General features: G+C 51.9%; 2 long non-coding RNA genes across 4 annotated transcripts; one reads left to right on the top strand and one right to left on the bottom strand.

The window, feature by feature from the left end:
- Nucleotides 1-634: 634 nt before the first annotated feature.
- LOC105067848 (uncharacterized) lies at nucleotides 635-17,261 on the bottom strand. 3 transcript variants are annotated; one of them, XR_835196.3, is made up of 3 exons: nucleotides 16,702-17,261; nucleotides 10,012-10,164; nucleotides 635-840 (listed from the first exon to the last, which is right to left on the bottom strand). It is a non-coding gene; the product is annotated as an uncharacterized LOC105067848 (long non-coding RNA). The 3 variants fall into 3 exon arrangements; XR_006724448.2 differs by lacking the exon at nucleotides 635-840 and adding an exon at nucleotides 856-1,627; XR_006724447.2 differs by lacking the exon at nucleotides 635-840 and adding an exon at nucleotides 4,859-6,634.
- Nucleotides 3,260-5,104, top strand: LOC123616446 (uncharacterized). The gene is made up of 3 exons (XR_006724449.2): nucleotides 3,260-4,440; nucleotides 4,809-4,865; nucleotides 4,992-5,104. It is a non-coding gene; the product is annotated as an uncharacterized LOC123616446 (long non-coding RNA).
- Nucleotides 17,262-20,487: the final 3,226 nt, after the last annotated feature.

Raw genomic sequence — 20,487 nt, 5'->3', positions numbered from 1 at the left:
TGACAAAAGGGGTCATTACGACGGGCTAATGGGCCTTGCCTGGCGTTCAGCTCTCTCAGGACACAATCCAACACACTCAATTATCTGCTAATCAGGGCCATTTTGTCAGAGGTTATTGCCCTGAAGTATCAATTATAGGAACATTATTAATACTTTATTGAGAAACCACTTGCATGAAAGTGTTAAACTCATGGGGCGAGCCCTTCGCCCTCCCCTCCCCACTCGGACCCATCCTATGCCATCTCTCTTTGCCCCCATTTAATTCCCCAACTGGGGCTTTCCAGGACCCACTGGGTCTACTGGGAAGGAGCCATGGCCACGATGATGTTTCCAGTGCTGTCACCTGTGACCGAACTGGCACTCCCAACTCTGGATGCCACCAGCTGGCAACAAGTGGCTGAGTCTGAAGCCAAGGCTTTGCTGACCCAAGATGAGGGAGGGAAGCTGAGGGCGTGGGGCTGGAGGCACAAGACGTCTGGGTGTGGGTGGGTGCGTGCGGGTGTGTGCGCGAGTGTCTTTCTCTTTCTAGCTTCCTCTCTCTGTCTCTTTCCCTCCTTCCCTCCCTTTCCCTCCTCCTCCTCCCCCTCTTCCTCTTCCACCTTCTCCCTCTCCCCCTCCCCTCCTTCTCTCCTTTTCCTCCTCCTCCTCCTCCCTCTCTTTCTCCCTCCCTCTCTCTCCCCAGTGTGGTCCCTTCCCAGGAAGGGAAAGCAGCGCACAGAGCCCCTCACTTCAGGGTACAGCCTGTTCAGGATTCAGCCTCTGCTGCTCCCTGGAAGCCACTCCTCCTCCTTGTGGGACACATGGACTTCTCACACGGTGGGGGCTCCATCCGCACAGGTCCTGGAGGAAGAATTCCCAAAAATGATGCGATGGGAAGGACAAAACATGAAAAGGCCTTTAGAGGCAGGCCAATGAGAAGTCAAATCCCACCATTCACTGGCTGTGGCATCTCAGGCAAGTCACTTAACCTCTCTGAACGGTGGTTTTCAAATCTCCCAGGATGCAGTGTAGTTTAGAATGCCCTTACTACTGTGCAAACTGGGGTAAGTTCCCTCACCTCTCTGAACCTCAGTTTTTTACATGTGGGCTGGAAATCATCACGTCCAGGGCCTGGAGCTGTGGTAAGGGTTAGATGGGAGCATGCACTTAGGCAGGAGAGCACTGCCCGACATGTTCCACCCGCGGGGGGGCACGATGCTTACTTTGAGGTAGGACTCTGGGATTGAAACACTTGCTCCTAAATAAAGAATGAGCATAAATTTTAGTTCAACGGAAGTACGTTCTCTCTCTGCTCCCGCGCCCCTGAATAATTAGGTAACTGCCAGGAAGGGAAGGGTTAAGTGATGGTCCACCTCCTCCCAGAGTTCTGGCATCGTGGGAGGTGCCCAGCTGGTCTGGGAGAAGCTGGCTTTCGGGAATGGGTGGGAATCTCCACTTCTATGATCCTGCAGGTCTAGACCTACCCTTCCCCATCCGGTACCCCATCAGCAGAAAGATGATTCGGCACCACGTGGGCATCTCCTATAATCTGGTTTATCGGCAGAGTTCAGTCTCATGAGAAGGAGGTAGGAAGAACGGGGCATCTGCTCTGGCTCTTAATGGCTCGCCCATTGCTGGCAACCTAACCCTGTGGTTTAGAAGAGAGAAGTGAAACCTGGTTGGGGTCATGCATGTGACAACGGTTGCTGAGGGCCTGTCCTGAGTTGGGCAGTGTGATCACAGTCTGAAAGGGGGAGGCCAACTCAGGAACAGGTCTATTCTGCTGGAGTCTGAACTATGTGCTAAGTAGCTATCTGTGCATGTTTAGAGCTTCCTGGTCCAGCTAAAGGATGGTGAGTTACTCCACCTGGGGCAGCAAAGTCCAAAACAGGATTGCGGGGAAACAATCAGGGTTGGAAGAATTGTCCAAAATTGGTGGTCCTCCCCAGCAAAACTGACATCGAAGAATGAATTTCATTCCTAACTGAGGTTGAGGGTTAATCTGTACATCATTTAAAATGCAGAAACAAGCCTGCAACCTCTTTCCTGGAGACCAGAGAGCAGTCAAGGCGCTCGGCTGACTCAGGGAGAATCCAGTCCAGTGGAGGGAGGTGGCCAACACTACATCCAGTATCCGACGGTGCCGCCGGAAAGGAGGATCAGACACTGGTAAACAAAAGGCCTCCACAGTGTGCTTGCGGTGGCCGGGTCCAGGGCTCAGCGGTGAGAAGTGCTGGTTGAGGTCCTGAAGGTGGTGAGAATCCACCCGCCCGCTCCTTGATTACGGCGGACGAGTGTGCTGCTCGGTGGGCCTGGGCAATTAGCGTTCGCGTTAAGCAGTTACGGGGTTAAGTGCTACCAGGGGTTTGAGCCGGGCTGACAGAGCCTGCGCTGCAGAGTGGGGTGGTTGCCTAGCAACAACACCTGTAGCACATTAAGCAGCCAGTCAGCTTCGTCAACTTCTAACAGGGGCTTTGTGGAGTGGCAGATGGGGGTGTAGGGAGGATTAGGGGGGCACGGAAGTGGAAAGCTGGACAGTGGGTCTCAGGACGGAAGATGGGGCAGAATCACGTGTCTGGAGAGGCCCACCAACCCGGCTTTCTGCCTGTTTTCCTCCAGCAAGAGGCAGGTGGGCAGCTCAGGTGGGAGTTCAGGGGTGCCTCTCCTTCCTATGGCTCTTGCCTCTTCCTCAGACCCCCACAGGAAGCACCAAGGGAGGTTGGAACCCCCTCCCTCCCCGCAAGCTCTCTCTCAAAGAACGCATCTCGGGATTTGCCTTTTTGAGGAGGGGTTGGGAGAATGATGGGGAGGAGGTACTCTGTGCTTTGTTTTCAGATTCAGAAGGGGACATCTTTCTGCTGACTCGTCTTCCAGGAAGGGCCACAGAGAACAAAAGCTAAGACCGTGAAAGGGGAAACTCTTTGTCACCACCTTCCTTTCACACCTGCCCACACATCCCTCTGGACCACTCTCATGCACACCAGAGATATGACTCAAGAAGAGAAAAGCTTTGGGGAAGGGCAGAGAGCTTAATAATATTGTTGCTGCCACCTTTACAGAATTCATGATCTAGCCAGCCTCTTGGCTTTTCTCGGAATTCCCAAGCTACCTCTGTCTGAGTCGGGGTTGGAGGGGTGCAGACCAGTGTACCCGATGGGAGGGGACTATTCCAAATGTAGCCCCGGCAACCAGAAAACTTGGGGTCAACTCCACTCTGTCATTTATAAGCTGTATAGCTGTGGGCCAACACCTGTGGTGAGGCTCAATTTTCTCATCTGGACACTGGGGGGTAATTACACCTGCCCTACTTATCATATGGGGATCAGAGGTGGCAGTTTAAGTAGAAGCGTGTTACAGACGCTATAAATCCTCCTACGTGTGTAAGTATTCGTCACACCAAGAAGATGTCCATATAGATGCTCTTCTGGACTAGCCTGACTGTTTGCTGTTTGGCCCCAAGCAGAGAAGAAATGGACACAGCCACGTGGCTGTTGCCGGGTAACTCGGTGGCAGAATGGCTCTGAGAGGAGGCCTATTCAACTCTTCTATTCTGGGTTCACTGGTTCAAATCCAGCCCTAGGCTAACAATTACTGTAATCATTGGGTTTGGAATTCAGAGAGTCCGACTTTCAGAAACCCTTTTGCTTATCTATTACCCACTGAGTTTTCATCACACACTTCTGCATGAGGGGAACCGGGAGAGGGACCGGAGGACCTGGCTCATGGTCCCAAACATGCCTCTGCCCACCTTCCTCTCCACAGATCAAGGCTTCTCTTGCTAGATTATCTTTAAAGGCAGTCCAGTGACCAAAGCGGGCATGTGTGCCCTCTGGCTTGGAAACCCACATCAGCATGCCGGCCGCAGCTGAGGCCACCTGAGTGTCCCCGTCCTGCTCTCATTCTCCCTTCACATCTGAAAAAGCAGGCAAGCCTCCCTTTCCACACCACAGCTAAAACACATCCTCCCTGACCCTTTAAGTCACACCCCATGGATTAGAAAAAAACAGAACACGTGCAGAAACCCGCAGACTGAAGACCCACCCAGGCTAAAGCTCCAGGCCTCCGTGTGGGCATGTGGGCTCCCTGCCTGAGTGGCCACGGGGCCTGTGGACGCCCTGCCACCCCCGGGGGTGACAGAGAGTGTGACCATGTCTGCAAGCTGCTCAGTCCCCGGCTTCTCCACGCCCCGCCCGTGTTGTGCCAGTATGTTCATGCTCTGGGTTATATTTAACTCAAGTCATAATATTTGGGGGGGGGGTGGGGTTGGAAGCCTGCTGTTTCACCAAGAAAGGCATTTGAATAGTCTCAGTTCCAGAGAATTCCAAGGGCTCGGGGAAGAGAGTGAAGCGGTTGGCCCAGATTTGTCTGACACATTGCGGTCACGTGGACCCCATTAGCGGATGACTGAGGCGACGAGCAGGCAGCCTAAAGGAATGTTGTAGAAACGATGAAGAGGAGCCAGTGAGTGATACCAGCAGGAGGCTGATGCCTCTGGGGGTCCCAGGGCGCTCGCCCCCCACATCCCCACGGGGAGGGAAACTCTAATTGGCAACAGCGCCTGCCTCGTCACCGTCACCGCCACCGCCCCACCTCTTACACCTGGTGTCAGCCTGCAGGGGAGGCAGAACTCGAATCCCATGGGCTGAGAGGAGACGGAGGTGCTCCCTCCTGGTGCCTCTGATGAGAAAAGACAAGCTTCCAGAGGGAGCCCATCCTAATCCTGGGGGTCAGTGTTTCCCCCAAAGAAGTCCCGGCAAGCTTAGCCTGGGGCCAAGTCCAGGGTTATCCATAAACCGGAAACACAGCTAATTCTATATTATTCCTTACAGGACCAGGATCGCCTTGAGGACATAGATTCACCCATTTCCAGATTTCATGGTCACTCTGTACGTACTTTTTATTTTAAATTGAAGTATAGTTGACTTAACAATGTTGGGTTAGTTTCTGTTGTACAGCAGAGTGATTCAGTTAAACAGATGTATATTCTTTTTCATACTTCTCTTTCATTCTAGGTTATCACAAGCAACTGTGTACAGTTCTGACTTATTTAGAAAACAGAAAGAGACTTACCAACATAGAAGGCAAACTTACGATGACCGAAAGGGAAAGGCGGCGGGGGGGGGGGGAGGATACATTAGGAGTTTGGGATTAGCAGATACAAACTACTATGTGTATATGTTTTTAAAAGCTGAATCTCTAAGTACATTTTCCAGAAGTTCTTTCCATGTTACAGAATACAACAAATTTCTCTGGGAGACTGAAACTTTTTTTTTTTTTTTTTTTTTTGGCATCACGTCACGACTTCCCCAAGCCACGAAGGGCAGTTGGGACGGAATCCCAAATGCTCAGAGGCGGAGTCTCTGAGTAGATGGAGAGTGAGGACAGGCGTGCTCGCCACGTGTTTCATATTATGGTGTCTAGACACAGGCAGGTCTCAAAGCTGCAGGGGGAGGAGAAGTGTCGTGTCCCAGGGCACCAAACACATCCCAGTCTGAGCAGACTCCAATCTCCTCACCAAATGAGAGCAGCTAGAAGGAGACTCGTGGAGCCTTTGGTGAGAACAGGTCCCACTCATGCTTCCAAGGGTCTTGTGAAATGATGGGGTCCAAGAGTCAGTGACTCAGGGGGCGGGAATTCAGAGGACCTTGGCAATCGGGGGCTATCCCGGTCCCCAGCCACAGAGACCACCGTCCCATCTCCAGCCGGAACTATGGCACTAAGACCAGCACTTGCTTCACATTCGTGGGAACTGACATATGGTATAATTTTTTTTTTAAATCTTCCAAGTTCCCTAGGCAGCTTTGACGTGAATATTAATACTAACATAATTTCATGATGATTAGAGAACACAATTAGGGGCTATTAATAATGACACAAATAATGACATTTAAGGCCTCATTTTTAATTTGAGTAATATTCTGGCTGGTGGTATTTAAACAGCTCTGTCTAGCACAATTAGGGCAGTGCTAGGGTGCAGTCACTGCTCACAGAATCTGTCAGGCCCACCTCACCCACCCACCTGCTTGGCAGAGGAGATGAATGGGGGAGACTGCCCCATGCCTGAGAGGCTGCAGCCATGCGTGGCCCCTCGGAGAGGAGACCTTGTGAGCAGATTGCAACAGAAGTCCAAATGGAGAAAGATGGCTGGTGGCTGGACTGGAGCCCAGTGAGAAGCAAGATACTTCCATCTTCAGGTACCATGCTCCTCCTCAGAGCTGGAGGGACAGTGCAGCTGTCCATGTTTCCAGCCCAGCTGTACTCGAGCTGTAGAATGTAGCTTCTATCTAGTCCCAGAAGCCTCTCCAAGCCCTCTTCTTCAGTCACATTACCCCACTCCTGTTGTAGCATATAGCATGCTCGATTCTAATCATCTGTTTACTTATATACCTCCCCAGTGGGCTGCTCACTTCTTGAAGGGTTGAGGTGTCTGAGCTCCCAGGCACATAATAAGCTCTCAGTGAGTGTTTGTTGAATGACTTGATGACCAAACGACAGGGTCCTGCCTTTCATCTTAGGGTGCATGTTGAAAGCTGAAATCCCATGACAGCATTATAGCTGCAAAAGCTCTAAACTGCATCTTTTGAATGTTTCTGACCAACGGCAATGATGTGGAAGATGACTGTGCAGGTGGAGGGGGTGCACAGGAAGGAAATGTCTGTGAAAGACAAAACTTCAGTGGCTAAGCAGGTGGAAAACCCGTGACGCTTAGGAACTAAAATAACCCAAAAGTCCTTGACCTTGCTCAATGAGCATTAACCAGTTGGAGGTTAGTATTTGTGGTGGTGTAGGCTCAGTTCTATATGCAGAGAACTGACAATTAAGGCTGGACTAGAAGCTAGGTTTTCTCCCCCTTCAGGTTTCTATAGCAAAAAGGAGGAACCAAAACACCAACTTCCTGATGACTGACGATCTTAAATGAATAAGTAGGAGGAAGAGGAGGGCGGGGGTTGGGGCGGGGAGCAGGGGAGGACGGGGGAGCGGAGGGGGGTCATGGGTGAGGAAGGGAAGAATGTTGGGGAGCAGTCATCCTGGGCCGGCACTTACAGTACTTCACGCCCACTATCTCTCTGATTCTCATGGTAATCCTATGAGATATATTTTATTATTATTTTCATCTCACAGACGGTGGAACTGTAGTTTTAAAGAGGTTACATCAACGTGCCAGGTCACACAGCAGTGCGTGGCTGATCCCAGCGTCCAACCCATGTCTGTCTGACTCCAGAGCCCAGACTGTCACTACCCTCTGGACTAGGACAGGTGACTGAGGTGGATGAGGACATGGGGGATGCTTCTGCCTCACAAGAGGGACACAAGAGGAGGCAGCCCCTTGGTGTCCCTCCCACCTGAGGACCTTGCGAGGTCTGCAGGGGGAGAAGTGAAAATCCACTGGCCAAGAGCCAGTGCGGCCAGGAGGCTGGACTCCTGGAGCCGGTGGCATGGGACATGTTCTAGGACAGAGCTGGCAGGCAGCTGGCTCCAGCACAGGCTGATGGTGCTTTGGCCGAGGCCAGCAAGGCTGCAGAGGCCGGGGCAGGGTCTGCAAACAGCAGGGGAAGTTAAGTGGAACCTTTCTGGGTAATTGACTCTGTCTGCCCACAGGACCCCCTGCCAAGCCCGGGCAGGCCCAGGCCTGACACGCTGCAACCTGTCTGGAGTCTGTTCCGCGAGGCGGAGCGCCTGGTTGACAGCAGGCTGGTAATTTTGTTATAGGACTCCCCCCTTCCAGTGCAAGCCTCCTTTTGTCTGAATCCCTGATGCCCAGAGGCAGGATGGGATTGAATGGAGGATGGAGGGCTGGGAGGTGGGGGGTCCAGGCTGAACCCCTCTACCTACCAGAGGCCCTCCAGCCTCCCTCAGCAGCCCTTCCAGGAGGTGAGCTGGTACCCACACCCCTCACGATGCCACTATCAAGACAGGCGTGGGCAATAGAGAAAGGCACTGGATCCTCATCAAGGGATTCTTGTGGCAGCAGGGAACCTCCGAAAGCCCCAGAGCTGGTCACTCATCAGTTTTCCCCTCCCAAGGGGAACTGCTGCTACCTACCACCATCCCCCAAATCCTTCCCTCTCCCTCCAGGTCAGAGCAGCCTGGGCATGAGGTCCACCCATCGCTCACGCCCAGCCTCCCCAAGGCAGCAGCAGGAAACATGGCCTGCTTTGACAGGGGCCCAGGACCCCCAGGCCCTGACCATTTGGGGAAGCAGCTACCAAGGGCAAGTGGGGGGCTCAGGAAGGGCTCGGAGGGAGCATAAGGACGGAGCTTCCCAGGACCCAGGGCTGGGGGACAAGGACTCAGAAATGCCACGTAGAAACCAGCCAGGGGCAGGGCTAGACTTCCCCCTCCCCCCAGGTCTCTTTTGGCTCTGGGGTTGCTTCTCACTCTAGTCGTCTTCCCCTCCTCACCTGCAGCTTCTCCCAGTGCCCTGAGGTCCAGGACTGAAGATTTTCTCCCAGCTAAGAGTCATCTCCGGGGACTCCTGAGTGAGGCCCCACCGCCAATCAGAAGCATAGTAACGCTGACTCCGCCTCCCCGTGTTTGGCTACATTCCCTGGGTCCCAGTCAAGGGGAAACCCTTAGACCCTCTTGCCCAGCTGTTACAACATCCTCCTAGCTAACATCCAAGCCTTCCCTCTCTCCCCCCTCCATCCCTGCTACATACACCATCATCAGAGTTACATTCCCAAAGGGTAACAGTTACAGCCAGCATTTACGAAGAACTTATGTGCCCGGCCTTATTCTAAGCCCTCCAAGGACATGACTCATGTGGTCCTTACCGCAACTCCGGGACAGAAGTACTATTCAGCGCTCCCATTTTACAGATGAAGGAACTGAGGCACAGAAAGCTTAAATAATCTGCCCCAAATTGCGTAGCTAGGAAACGTAGCCAGGGTTCAAAACTCTCTTCTCTAACTCCTAAATCAAGAGTAGCAGAGGGAGGGGACAGCTCAGTGGTGGAGCGCACGCTTAGCATGCACGGGGTCCTGGGTTCAGTCCCCAGCACCTCCACTGAAAAAAGTAAATAAATAAATAAACCTAATTACCTCCCCCCTGCAAAAAAATTAAAAATTAAAAATTAAAAAATAAAATAAACGGTAACAGTGATCACATTAGACTCCTTCTCGCCTCAAAAACTTTTCAGGTCCTCTCGTATCTTTACGACCCCAAATCTACCTTCTCAGCTTCTGCGCCTTCAAAATCCTGTCCTAACCTACCGTCCTACTCTCGTTCTCAACCCTCACATTCCAGCCCAAGCTGTTACTTTTTCTTCCCCATTGTTGAGCTGGGGAAATTTTGTCCTCAGTGTACCTTCTGTCACCAATTTCTGCCTACCCAAATCCCTTCCTTCTCGCCCCCCAGCCCAGCCAAAAGTCAGCCTTTGCCCTTTTTTGAACTCCTCTTGGGAAAGCAGACCGTTACAACGGCAAAAGGATTGGCCTGGGATATATGGGGTTAAAATATTTATTCTCCTTCATGGCTCTGTCACCTTGGGAGAGCAAATTCACCTCTCTGAGCATCAGTTTCCTTGTCTGTAAAGAGGGGGTGAGGATGATAACAGTGCTGATTTTCAAGAGTTGTTGTAATGATGCAAAGAAGTAAGTTGGGAAAAGGGTCTGGCTTCTAATGGACTCTCAGTCAAGGTTAACATTCTTCCCACCTGCCCCTCCTCCAACACCCATCCCCTCGCCCAGCTCCCTGCCCTCCCAGCATTTATCTTGTCTCCCTGGCTTTTTAGCTGTTCTGGTCCTCAGGATACTATAAGTTACTTAAGGGAAGGTATTACCCATCAATCAGTCTCTAAATTCCCCTACACACCTTGCCAAGCATGCGACATTGTTGAGGGTCCACAAAGGAGCGAATCAAGGTGTGAATCCATTTAAATGCTTGACCAGTGTCAGTGTAAACATTAGAGAGGGGATCTGCCTACCAAAAAAAGGTAGCGGCAGATGGTCTCCGAGTTCCCTTCAACCTTGAGTGTAGAACAATCTCTTTCCTAGGGAGAACTTATGTGAAACACAGAATTCTGTATCTTACCAACGACATCAGCATGAGGTCACATTGACTCTTCAAATCCGTTTCTAGCCCACTCATATTTTTCTCCTCCAAATTATTTTTTCCAGGGGCCTGGCATTTCCAGTCCAGACCAGGAAGCTGAGTTTCTCTGGCAGCCCCAAAGCACGGCGGCCCCTGGTGGAAAAGTCAAACCAGCAAATAGAAATGTCACTCAATCATTTCCCAATGCTTTCCTCTCACTGGCCTTCTCCACCGCATATAATGAGAAATGCTTTTTGCCCAAATATTGTTTGAATTTCAAATACACAAATTCCCCAGGGGTGACCAGATGAAAAGAGAACTCGGGTTTGCAACATAAGACCTCTCTGCGGAAGTTGCATTGAATGAAGACTGAAACTAAATTTTTATTGAGCTCCTTGAAATGACAGAAGCACATCAAGGCAACCGGGCTCCCTTCCCATGCGATGTGCTAAAATTATTTTAAGTGTTACACCAAGGAAGCACCCCTCAAGGGGTGAGGAAAGAAGGAAAGGATTTTAAACGCAGTGGGCAAAACGATAAATCCGTGCATGGCGTCTGCCCCGTTCCCTACTACCGCCCCAGCAGGTGTGTTCCTACACGCCTCTCCATACAGGCACTGAATGTCCAAGGCTGAGGTTCTTAATCAGAGGGTGTGAGGACAATCTGACAGTCCCTAGGGCAATGACTCTCAGTCTTGGCTGTGTTAGAACCCCCTAGAGAGTTTTATAAAAAATTCTGATGCCCAGATCCTACCCTGGACCATTTAGATCAGAGTCTCTGTGTGTAACGTCTGGACCCAGGAATTTTGTAGAAGCCCCCAGGTGATTCAAATGTGCAGCCAGGAGGGGATGTGTACATAGACTTGGAGGGTGTAAACCCCCTGAAATGGCAGCTAAACTTTTTTTCTAATTGAAGTATAGTTGAATAACAATGTTGTGTTAAGTTTCTGGTGTACAACATAATGATTCAGTTACATATATATACATACTCTTTTTCATTAGCGGTTATGACAAGTTATTGAATATAGTTCCCTGTGCTATACAGTAGGACGCTGCTGTTTATGGCAGCTGAACTTTTGTATGTGCGTTCTTCGGGAGTGAGGGGGCATCACATTTGGACAATTCTTTAAAATATCTGCAACTCCAAATAGGTTTTAATAATAGGTCCGCAGCTTGGTGTCTTGGGTCCCTCCCAGCTGGAAAATGACAGGCACCTAAGATACTGTTGTCAAGAGTTAGGTGCTAGCGGGCAAATGAAAGTTCTCTGGTTCCTTAAGGAGTGGGCTTGTGGACCAAGATCCCACGTTGCAAAAAGCCATCAGTGAGGGGCCCAGGGATGCTGTTGGGGACAGGGTGGAGGAAGAACCACTGAAAAACAGAGGGAAGCGCTCCTGCAGAAAAAACTGGGCACTCGGTGCAATTTACTACGTCGGCAGCCCCGTCTGTGGCTCAGCTGACAGCCGTGTCCAGCTTGGCCTCCGAATCCGGACAGCAGAAGCCAAGTCCGTTGAGAGGGTTGAGTGCCCAGGATCTCTCGTTCCGGGAGCTCCACATCGCTGGCTGACCAGTGCACGCCATAAAGCTGTCCTGACAGCCAGCTGGTAAGTGCGCGTTGGCAGCTGGAGGGAGGCAGATGGGGGCGGGGAGCCTGAACCGCCTCCCCAAGGGTAAAGAGGCCCCTGGCGCCTTCAGCGTTACTGAAGCATGATTTCAGTAACTCCAGGAAGGGGTGGAGGAGGGCTAAAGCTTGCGTCCTTTCTAAACTGGACTGAAAGAGAGAGGTGGGGCAAGGAGGGGCGGGCTCCGCCCACCAGCCCCCCCAGTACGCCTCCTCCAAGGCCTGGAGGCCATTCGTTATCAGCATCACTTGCCACCCCTCCTCCTGCAGAACTTGGGCTCTACCAGGGTACAGCCAGGCCGGTCTGCAGCGCCAGCGTTGCCAAAAGGCAAAAGGGCCGGCTTGGGGCTTCGCGGCCCCGAGGCAGCTGCCTGAGTGCTCAGCCCTGCTGATGAAAGGGCCCCCTCTTCCTCTCTTCTCAGCCCCGTGCTCTAATTTATCCTCCCCTTTGATAACCAACTCCAAACACGCTCAGCCGAGGCTGGGCCACCAGCACACAAAGGCCTGCGCTCTCCCGGCTGAATGCGGCACTTCACTCTTGGGGGGATTTCTATAGAAGGCCAAATCCACCAAACAAGCTATTACACTTAAATCAGACAATGGCCGAGGTGACGGCGAGGAGACCAGCGCTAATGACTCAGCCAGCAGCGGGCTTCTCTATGTGGAAGCTCCAGCCCAGCGTGGGAGCGCAACCCGCCGCCCTTCCCAGCCTGACGGCCACATCCCTCTCCTCCTGCTCCCAGACTAGAAAGTTGACCCTCTGTGTCTGCTGGTTCTCTGAATCCTGAGGGTTGATTCCCCCTGGGCCCGCATGGACTGACTCTCAAGTCCATTTTTGCCTAGGAAAAAGAACCGAGAGATTAAGTCGGTCTGCCCCCTTCCCTCTCCTTCATTCTGAAGATGAGACCCTGGGAGTAGCTGAAAGTCACAGAGTCAGCTGCAGGCAGAGCCAGGATTAGACTCCCTTGTTTCTCGCCTCATTCAATTCACGCAAGAACTAAAACGAATCCAGTGATGCACATAGGGCACTTAGCATCGTTTCTGGCACATGAAAGCACTCAATAAATATCGGTTGTTCTCTGCTGCAGTAATGGCAGCATTTTTATAAAAGTCGTTCAGTTACTTCTGGAGTGCTTGTGGTGAGCCAGACCGTCTTCAGGGTGCTGGGCATAAAACAGTGGACGTGACGCTGCCCTCCTGAAGCTTACATTCTAATGGAAGGTTCAAACTGGTCTATGGGTGATGACATCACAGACTGGGAAGTGACAGCCCGGGGGACGTAAAGGGGGCTCAGGCGTCCACAGGAAGAGCACCTGATCCAGATTGTGGGGCTCGGGGAAGAGGAACTGGTGTCTCAGCTGAGACGGAAGGGTGAGCTGGTAGCCAGGAGAAGGGAGACAGGGAGGAGGGGGACTGGTCTGGGAAGACAGAGATTTCTAGGAGGGTGAAGCTGAATGTGCAAAGGAAAATGAGGAATGTAAAGGCGAAGGAAGGAAAGATGCATTCAAGGAAATGAAGTCAAGAGGTCAGTATGACCAGGAAACCAGGTCCGATAGGGTGGTGCAGGGAGGAAAGCTGATGGTGGTGAGACCTGTGGCTGGAGCAATCAGCACAAGTCATCTCATGAATCACAGGATAAGCCAGAGAAAGGAGCCTGGACTGTAGCTGGAGGAATAAGGGATGGTAGGACCCATGGACATGGTAGCGATCACAGGATGGACTGTGGGAAATGGGGCTGGAAGGGAGCAAGGCAGGCAGACCACATAATAAGTCAAGCCCTGGTTTATCCCTTGTTCCATTTCAACACATTATATGGTTCTAATCTTGAGTCACCGAGAAGAGGACTCATGGAAGGGGCACTAAGCTGAAAACAGGGACCTTTCCCTGGCCACTTAGACCATTATCCCAAGCCCGGAGCACTGTAGAGTGAGGACGAGTTCTTCCCCAGCAACCAGATTTGTGACTGGGGGCCACCTCCATGTCCCCATCGGTACAAAGGGGACACTAAGTAAGTGGCACATGGCCTTGCATGCTCCCATTCTGCTGTTCTATTACGTAAACTACCTACCATGTATTTTTATTCTAAGAAGCCTTGTTTTTTATTTTATAAGAGAGGAAACACAGCTCATCAAAGTCAAGTACCCTGCACAACAATCAGACATCTCCTCTTCCAGGTCCTAGAGAAGCCCAGCTTTGACCCTGGCCGGGAAACGCTGTCCAGGAGCTGTGGTCCTGAGCTGTCCTGGCCTCTTCTTTCAGCCTGTGCACAGACCCCTGGTCTTCAGGAAACCCCCTTTCCCAGGCCCATTGCCCTCAGGAGTGAGTTTTTACAGAAAGCCAAGGTACTGTCTCCTTGCTCAGGAGCTCTGGCAGTCCCTAAGGGAGAAGCCACAGCTCTAAGGATTCGGGGCAGGGGGACAAAACGATAAATTCAAGCTGGGGTCGGGGAAGGAAAAAAACCGCATCAGAGCTGTCTGGGGCTGGAAACTTGCTCTCCAACCCGTCGCTTTAGGATGCAAGCAGCATTGTGTCCAGAGGTGCACAGCTGCGCGGAACAATTCAAAAATTGCCTTGTTGGACTACAACGTGCCAATTTTTCAAATCTAGAGCCATTTCCACTATTACAGGCTGTGCAGCTTAAGCCCGGAGAATTTTCTTCTGGGAGGGAAAATTGATTCCGGGGTTACCATTAACCCCCATTAACACAGCACGCCCCATTCCAAAACTATTCTTGGGAACCAAGGGGGCCAGAGGGAGCTGGAGAGGCCCATCTTGAAGTTGGCGCCCAACATCACGGGTGCTAACAGCCAACGTCCATTAGCCCCATGTCTCAGAAGGCAAGAGTGAGCACGATGGAGAGAGGCGGGGTGAGAGGGAGTAGAGAGGGATCTGGGCATGTGCTTTCCCAGGAATTCCCAGGCTTTGGAAGCTGGCCTACACAGCTGACTTCGACTGGGTGGGTTGGGGACTTGCATGAGCTGAATAGCAGGAACCAAGGCTAACATCTGGAGATTGCGTCTTTATTTTGACTTGCAGCCCTCACCAGTGACTGCCCTCTCTCTCACAGGGGCCAGGGCTTGGTAGAGGAGCGTCCTCCAGGAGCTGGCTTGGAGGTGCCCATCCCATCCCCATTCCTTGTACCCAGCTGCTCAGGGGGCAGGTCTTTGCCAGGCACCCCACTCTAAGGCAGCTGGTTCTGTCCCCCGAGGTGCTCTATAGGGAAAATGACTCCAAGCCATTCTGAGCGCAGTCAAGAGCCAGCAGCCTCGAGCACGGGGTGTGCTGTGACCTCCCTCTCGAGTAACAGAGAGCAAAGACCTACCAGCCCAGCAGAGAAGGCAGCTGTTGCAAAACAAGGACAGAAAGACAACTGTGTGAACAGAGGGGAACAGCAGGCAGCGGAGGAGAACAGCACATCCACTGACCCCCCGAGCGTTATTTTGTACATGCCGATGACATAGCAGTAGGCACTGGTCTTGGATCCAGCAAGCCCGAATCTGAATTCCGGCTCTGCCACTTGACCTTGGATAAGTTACTTATTCCGAGTCTCTGTTTCTCCTCCCCTAGCCTGGAAGTAAAAATAACCACCTGGCAAAGTTGATGTCAACATTACCTGAGATAATATAGGAAAGGAATGATTGTATGATGGTCGTTCAACAAACATACATATGTACGTATATAAACAACCAAGCAAGCCCACCATCCCTTGTACAAGGTCTGTCAACTGTTGACAGAATAACACAGCTTCATTCTTCTTGCAAGAGTTTGCTTGTGTCTGAGGCTGTGGCTATTGGATGCCCAGCTCTGAACTTCAAAAGTTCCTTTCTCCCCACCATCCCTGTCCCTCCTCCGGCATCACCACTAAGCCATCACTCCTGCATCCCTCTCCAGGGACGCTGTCTGCTCACACTGCCCAGAAGAGCTTGCAAAGAAGGTCTCTTTAGTGCTGGGGGTTCTGGAGAGAGGAAAGTACTCCAAGTGCAGCATTCATTCCACCAACATTTAGGGTATCTGCCACGCACTGCGCCCACTGGTGGGGGAGGGGGGTCCCAAGATGAGCACTATCAGCCCCAGGCCTTTAGGGATGTCAGGGAGACCCATATACACAGCTCATTACAACTCTCCAGGGTGAGTGCAGAGAGGGCTCAGGAGGAAGAGGCCGCACAGAGGGGAGTCATGTTCAGGGACGCCCAAGGAGGGTGCCCTCAAGGGTGTCCCCCCACCCCAGTGGTTGTTTCTGTCCCTGCAGACACTGGGAATTTGACCTCTCTTAGTCACCGGGTGATTTGTAAGGGAGGGGAGGGGAGCGCGCCCGGCTAAGTGCTGACGGGACGTCCCTGTCAACACAATGTTCCGCCTGGCCGGGCCTTCATATATAAAGATATTTAATGAATTAGTTAATTAATGAGAGGAGTTTGATTGATAGATCATATGGTGCTCGCAGCAGGGTGAGTCTGACCCTCGATATCGCCACCTCGGCTGCAATCCGTCCCCCTCATTGGTCGGGAGCACGCGGTCGCTCCGGCAATTTGCATGCATTTAATGTAGCTCTTTAATAGGATGTAATGTTAGCGAAAGCCGAAAGCGCAGCAGCTGTAACTTAAAAGACATCCCCATTACTGCAAGCCTTATAATTAGGGTAAGAGGGAGACTCGGTCTGCCATATGTTAAAACTCTTTTGAGGTTAATAGCTCTGTAAGATTTTTGCAATTTAAAAAAAAATTACACTTGAAGGATGATGACAAGGCTCATCAATGAGGCGCCTCTCCACCGGAGGGAAGGGACAGGAGGAGCCAGTGTCCCCGGAGGAGCCCATGTCCCCCAAGGCCTTCTTCCCCGGGGACATGGCCAGGTGGCCCCTCTCCGCCCACAAGTCGCTCCTGTCCCCTCCCGTTTCCCGTACCCCGGCCCCATTAGCGCCAGGCGGCCGGCTGGGCATCGCGGCATCGGAGCTCGCCCACCTGGCTCAGCGCAGCCCCCGCAGCCTCCGGTCCCCGCATCCGCCGCGGGAGGGAGGGCGGCCGGCAGGCACTCCGAGCGCACCGGGCCGGGAGCAGCGCGGCGCGTGCTTACCTTGCAAAGTCCCGGGCAACTCCGGAGCAATTACGGGTCCCCGCAGGTCTCCGGGCCGCTGATTGCACAGCCGGGGCCCGCATCAGGGAACACGCAGCAGGCGCTGCCCGGGGAGGGGAGAGGAAATCGCTGGGAATTTCCTTGGTAAATACCTGGCACAAGGCCTTGGGGGTGTTTGCCACCTCTGTGCTTCAGCCTCCGTGGTGGGGCTGGGGACACGTTAGGGGGTGAGTGAGGTGCCCAACCCTGTCCTGGGCCCGATGGACCCGGAATGCTGGCTCCTGCACCCGGCCGCGACGTGGAACAGGAAGGCCTCCCTCCACTCACCAAGCCCGCGTGAGCTCGGCTGCACCCTCCCGGCCTCTGGGGTCTTTCCCAAGAGTCCCTCCCGGCGGCGGCCCCGGGGCATGGGGGTGGGGGGGCGCCGGCGCGGAGTGGCCAGTCAGCGGGAGTCAGTCTCTGGAGACCCGAGTGGCCTCCTCCCGCGGTCCCCTCCCGCAGCCTGTGCTCGGCTGGAAGCCGGGGAGAGAGGCCCGCCAGGCACATCCTCTCCCCCAGGAGTTCTGCCTCCCGCATCTTGCCCCTCCCCCTCGCTGCATCGCCGAGTGCGTGGGAGTCGGACCAAATTCCTGATGACAGACGCTCCAGACAAAACAACAACAAGGGGAAAAAAATAACTCCATTTTTTTAAGGGGGCTCTTGTTAAAAGGAAATTACAGGAGCGATAAAATTACTGCTAATTGCACAATTATCTGATTATCTGATTATCTCTGGTACCAAAAATACATGAGATCCTGTTCCCCTCCCAGCCACTTAAAGAATTCTCAGGGACCTCTCTTGTGGAAGAACACAGATTTCTTTTGCCAAAACCCGGAAAGACCAAAGAATATGAGGAAAGGAGGGTGCCTGTGGGTAAGCATAACCAAGGGAAGATTCAGGGAGGCCAGTGTCGCTCCCCTGAGAGGAGAAGGCAAAGTTTAGGACAGGACTGCAGAAGAGATGGAATAAAGGAGGAGGGTATATGTCAGAGCTAACACGGCTCAAGTGATGAGACCCGTGGAGGTCAGGTCACTTGTCCAAGGTCTTGGAAGTCAGCAGCAAGGTGTGGGGGTGGTGAATATGGGCTGGTGTTGGATGGGGATTAGGGGAAGCTGTTGAAACCCTTAAACCCTCATGGCCTTTTAGAGATGGATTCTGCAACCCAGGTAGAAAAACCTTGTCATGTGACAAGTCTCGCTTTGCAATGCTGCATATAGGTAGCTGCTAAAAATGAGCACATTTTTTTTTAAATTGAAGTATAGTCAGTTACAGTGTGTCAGTTTCTGGTGTACAGCATCATGTCCCAGTCATGCATATACATACATATATTCATTTTCATATTCCTTTTTATTAAAGATTATTACAAGATACTGAGTACATTTTTGTTGGCTAACTTTTGTTAGTGCTTTATGGTTTATAAAGCATTTTCCCACCTGCTTTCTCACATAATTCTCTCACCTACCATGTTCCATCGGAATCCCCATTTTTGAACGAGCTACCAGAGACTCAGACAATGTGAAGAACTCCCCGGAGGTCTCACGAGTTGTCATTGGAACAGGCCCCAGGCCCAGCATCTTTGCCCTGGATCTCAGAGCCTGCCTTGGGGAGACAAGTCAAGACTTGAGGGATTTCTCTGCAGGGGACCGAGGTCGTGTGAACAAGGTACTGAAGTTAGGTTTCATTACCTTCTTTTCATTATTTTTTTAGGTCAGTGGTCCGGGCACTCTGTGTGGATGTGGCCCAGTCATCTGGAACTATTTTCCCACGGGAAGGGACTTCACTTGGCATACTAGCCTGAAATGTCACTTTCGGTCACCAGCAATGCCTCAGCTCCTTAATGGGAAAAGGCACGGGCAGGTCCTGATGGAAGAGTCCACTTCCTGTTCTCCCCCTCCCATCTTACCAACCCTGTTCCCCATCCTCTCTGCTGCCACATACAGGGGAGCAGGAGGTATAGAGGATCCAGCCCCAAGAATCTTGCCAGTGCCATGCAGATGTGAGGGCCACCGCAACTCCCCGGAAACTCCTTGGCAGTCAAAGCCACTCCTCTATAATCACCACCTTCCACCACTCGCTCCCCTGCAGAGCAGCCATGGCTGCTTCTGAATTACCATCCACAGATCAATGGCAGGGGAATTACAGGGCCATGCCTGCTGCTAGCAGGGCCTCCCTCTGGAGGAGCGTGGGGACGCATGCAAGTTCACTTCATTAGGCCAGCGGGCCTCCGAGTGAGACCAGAACAAGGCTGGAGATCCCAGGGCTGGGGGCTGGGAGGCATCTGCCTGGGCAGGGCTTTGAACTCAGGAGGAGTGAGGACAGTGAGGAAGTGAATGGGCCTAAGAGGGCTTCTCGGAGGAATAGGCTGACCCGGGGCCTGTCCGCCCCTCTAACCAGCTCCCAGCATCCTCTCCCCCTACACACAGCTCACTTGGGAGAAATTAATGAAAAGTAAACAAACTGGTTTTTCCCATCAGCTCCCCCTTGATAGAGGGTCTGTGGCTGAAGAGGCCCATGGGCAGTGAAGCAGGCAAACGGCCCAAGTTTAGGGCCTCCTCCCAAGAAAGGCCTGCTTGACAAAGGACTCCCACTGTAGAGACGTCTCTTCCCCTAAGACGAAGCCCTCCAGGGATTCAGCAAACACAGTCCCTGTGAAATAGATGCTAAGCATTAAAGATGAATCAGACTTGCCCTGCTAGGAGTCTAGCGTCTTGTGGGAAAGACAGACACATGGCCGCTAGACTTGGAGAATATCAGATATCTCCAAGTTCAATGCCCTCAAGTTATACAGAAGAGGAAACAGAGGTTGAGATTGAAATGCTTGAGCCAGATTTCCCGGCTGGTGGCAAGGTCCCAGCAGGAACCAGGCGTCCTGACTCCCCGTCCGGTGCTCCTCCCACCACAAGGCAGAGCTGAGCAGGAGCCAGAGCAGCACTTAGCCTAGTCACAGCAGCTCACCTTCCCTGCTTTCGCCCAGCCCTGGCCGCCTTCCTCTCCCGCTGCTTTCTTCCAGGTGAAGATGCAGGGTTAGCAGCTGCTCCTCAGTCCTTCCTGCCCGGCCAAAGCTCTGGCGTTTCATTTCTACGCAGTGGAGGGATTGATAACATGTAAATATTCCCTAAAAAGAATTTTCTTCAAACAGTATGGAGAGTCTTTTAAAAACTAAAAATAGAGTTACGCTATGATCCAGAAATCCCACTCCTGGGATTATAATTAGAAAAGATACATGTACCCCAATGTTCATAGCAGCACTGTTTATAAGAGCCAAGACATGGAAGCAAACTAAATGTTCATCGACAGATGATTGGATCTTAAAGATGTGGTATACACACACACACACACACACACACACACACACACACACACACACACTGGAATACTACTCAGCCATAAAAAGAATGAAATAATGCCATTTGCAGCAACATAGATGGGCCAAGAGATAACCATACTAAGTGAAGTAAGTTAGAGAAAGACAAATATCATATGATATCACTTATATCTGGAATCTAAAAACATAACACAAATGAACTTATTTATAAAACAGAAACAGACTCACAGACATAGAAAATGAACTTATGATTACCAAAGGGGAAAAGGGAGGGGGAATAAATTAGGAATTTGGGATTAGCAGATACACAGTACTGTATATAAAATAAATAAGCAACAAGGCCCTACTGTACAGCACAGGAAATTGCAGTCAATATCTTATAATAACCCATGATGAAAAAGAATATAGGTATGTGTATATAT

The sequence above is a fragment of the Camelus bactrianus genome, chromosome 33, assembly GCF_048773025.1.
Source record: "Camelus bactrianus isolate YW-2024 breed Bactrian camel chromosome 33, ASM4877302v1, whole genome shotgun sequence".
Classification (NCBI taxonomy): Eukaryota; Metazoa; Chordata; class Mammalia; order Artiodactyla; family Camelidae; genus Camelus; species Camelus bactrianus.
The sequence above is the reverse complement of the archived record's forward strand: the minus strand, read 5'-3'. Positions and strand labels throughout refer to the sequence as shown.